Genomic DNA, 3,410 nt, shown 5'->3' with positions numbered 1-3,410 from the left:
TAGTCGAACCTTTTTCCTTTAATAAAGAAATAAAACATATTTTTATTAATAGCTGAACTCGTTTCCGAGCTGCCTACGTACCCATCTCGGGATCAAGCCACACCGTAGTTCATGTACAAAAATAATGCATATAGCTTTAAACATAAAACTTCTTTAAGTTGATCACATTCCAAGGTCGCTTGACTGGATTGTCTTCTAGGTCTTTCAACCTATAAACACCGTTCCGAACCACTTCGGTAATAATGTAAGGTCCTTCCCAATTAATACCAAGTTTACCGGCACCTTCTTCTTTTTTGTTGTCAAAGACGCGCCTTAATACATAATCTCCCACGAAGAACGGCCTACTTTTAACCTTAGAGTTATAATACCGGGCTGCTGCTTGCTGGTAATTCTGAATCCGAATTAGAGCTTGATCACGCCTTTCATTTATGGTATCTAATGAATCATTAAGCATTGCTGAATTTTCTTCCTCATTTAACGGTGCTTCTGTTCGGCGAAGTCCGGGCACATTGAGTTCAGCTGGTACTACCGCCTCCATGCCATAAACCAAAGAGAATGGAGTTTCTCCTGTGGGTCGCCTAGGGGTTGTACGATAGGCCCACAGGACGGGTTGGAGTTCTTCATACCATCCTCCCTTTAGATGACTTAAGCGTTTCTTGAGATTGCTTAATATTGTCTTGTTCGCGGCTTCAGCTTGACCATTTCCTTGCGGATATCGTGGAGTAGAATAACTAACTTTGATTCCCCAGTCCGCACAAAAGGCATCAAACTCGTGTGAAATGAATTGTGGTCCATTATCGGTGACTATTTCGTATGGAACTCCATGTCGACATATAATGTTTTTCCAAATAAAGGTCTTCACCGCCGAATCCTTGATACCAACATACGCCTCAGCTTCAATCCATTTTGAAAAGTAGTCCGTAAGGACTAAAAGGTACTGTACACCTCGAGTTGATTTGTGTAATGGTCCAATGATGTCCATTGACCACCTCATGAATGGGTATGGGGCGGAAATGGAGGAGAATAACTCCGACGGTTGATGGATTAATGGCGCATGGAGTTGGCAACGCTTGCATCTTTGGGCGAACTTAACACAATCTGTGATCATAGTGGGCCAAAAATACCCCATTCTTTTAACTTTAAAAGCCATAGCTCTTCCTGATGAATGACTCCCACATAATCCTTCATGCACTTCGCTCATGACGATTTCGACTTCGGGCCCAAAAATGCATAATAGGTAAGGGTCACTGACACCTCGTCTGTATAACGCATCCTTTGATAGACAAAATTTCGCGCTAACGACTTTCATTTTCCTGGCCTGCCATTTATTCTTTGGGAGCTCGCCTGTCGTGATGTAGTGCTTTATTGGCTCCCTCCAGTCAGCCCCCCAATCTTTAGCCGGAATTTGGTCAACTTTGTGAAATATTCGTGGCTCTGGTTCGGGATGCTCGTTTGGTTCAAGAATATCCTCCTGGATTAATGGCTCGGTTTCTAACGTCGTTTCTGGAACCACTTCTTCAGCTAAGACAACGGGTTCCTTGTTAGATGTATTTGATCCCTTTGATTTCCTGCGTTTGTTGGGTGGCGGTTCGACCTCTGGTTCGCCACGGTCGCGTGCCGCTGCTCGAGACCTTGTAACGACGAGGGGTTCCTTGCTGTCTTGAATGCTTCGCTCCGAGATGCATTCTACTGGAATAACTCTCTTTAACTCAGGATCTGATGTTGACGCCAATGCGGCAAGTGCATCCGCAGTTGTATTCTCTCCCCGAGGTATGCGGATTAATTCGAATTTCGAGAAATTTTTAGATAAATCCTTCACCACTTCAAGGTACGCTTCCATTCTTGAATCTTTGGCTTTATAGTCTCCATTAAATTGGTTAACTACTAATTGCGAATCGCAATAAGCCAATATTTCCTTAGCCCCAACTCCTTGTGCTAGTCGAAGTCCGGCAATAAGGGCTTCGTATTCTGCCTCGTTGTTGGAGGCATTGAATAACAATCGGAATGATTGTTCTAGAATTTCTGATGTTGGAGATTCCAACTTGATTCCCACCCCGGATCCTTGTTTTGTTGAAGACCCGTCTACGTGTAATTTCCATGTTTGGTTCTCCGGTTGCTCTATCGTTCCAAGTATTGGTAGTTTCGGTCAGGAAGTCCGCTAAGACCTGAGCCTTCATACTGATCCGGCTTTAGAATTCTATGTCGTACTCACTTAATTCCACTGCCCATTTTGCCAAACGTCCGGACTGACTTGGACTATGAAGTATTGTTCGGAGTGGTTGGTTAGTTAATACTTCAAGCGGATGGGATTGAAAATATGGACGCAGCTTTCGAGCCGAAGTTACCACCGCGAGTGCAAGTTTTTCCATCATTGTGTATCTGGTTTCCGGATCCGTCATTGACTTGCTCACGTAGTAAATTGGTTTCTGCTCCCCACGGTCTTCCCGAACCAAGACTCCACTAACCGCGTGGTTTGAAACTGATACGTACAAGTAAAGTTTTTCCTCCGCTTCTGGTTTGGACAGTACAGGTGGAGTGGTTAAGTATGCCTTAAGCTGCCCAAAAGCTTCTTCACACTTCTCATCCCAAAGGAATCCTTTGTTCCCTTTTAGAATTTGGTAGAAAGGCAACGACTTATCTGTTGACCTCGAGATAAAACGATTCAAAGCCGCAATCCGCCCAGTCAACCGTTGTACTTCTTTGAAGTTTCTTGGAGATGGCATGTTTAGAAAGGCGTTAATTTGATTTGGATTGGCTTCAATCCCTCTTTCTGTCACGATATAGCCAAGAAATTCTCCGGATGGGACTCCAAATGTGCACTTCGCCGGGTTCAGCTTCATTTGATATTTATTGAGAATATCAAAACATTCCTCCAAATGTTTAACATGATCTTCTTTCTTCAACGATTTAACCAACATATCATCTATGTAGACTTCCATAGTCTTCCTGAGGTGATTGTGAAACATTTTGTTCACCAACCGTTGGTAAGTTGCTCCTGCATTTTTCAAACCAAAAGGCATTACCTTGTAACAGTAGATACCTCTATCTGTGATAAATGACGTCTTTTCTTGATCTTCGGGGTTCATCATTATCTGATTATAACCCGAGAAGGCGTCCATGAACGTTAACAGCTCATTTCCAGCGGTGGACTCCACAAGTCGATCTATATGCGGGAGCGGGAAACTATCTTTGGGACATGTTTTATTCAAGTCTGTAAAATCGATGCAAACCCTATCTTTCCCATTCTTTTTCTTGACAACGACAGTGTTTGCTACCCATTCCGGATATTGCACTTCTCGTATGGACCCTATTTTCAAAAGTTTATCCACTTCATCATTTACTATTTTTGCCCGCTCCACTCCAAGCTTTCTTCTTTTTTGTTTCACCGGTTTGAAGCTTGGATCCACGTT

This window comes from Arabidopsis lyrata (genome assembly GCF_000004255.2).
Source record: "Arabidopsis lyrata subsp. lyrata unplaced genomic scaffold ARALYscaffold_1, whole genome shotgun sequence".
NCBI lineage: Eukaryota > Viridiplantae > Streptophyta > Magnoliopsida > Brassicales > Brassicaceae > Arabidopsis > Arabidopsis lyrata.
This window is presented reverse-complemented; position numbering follows the sequence as displayed.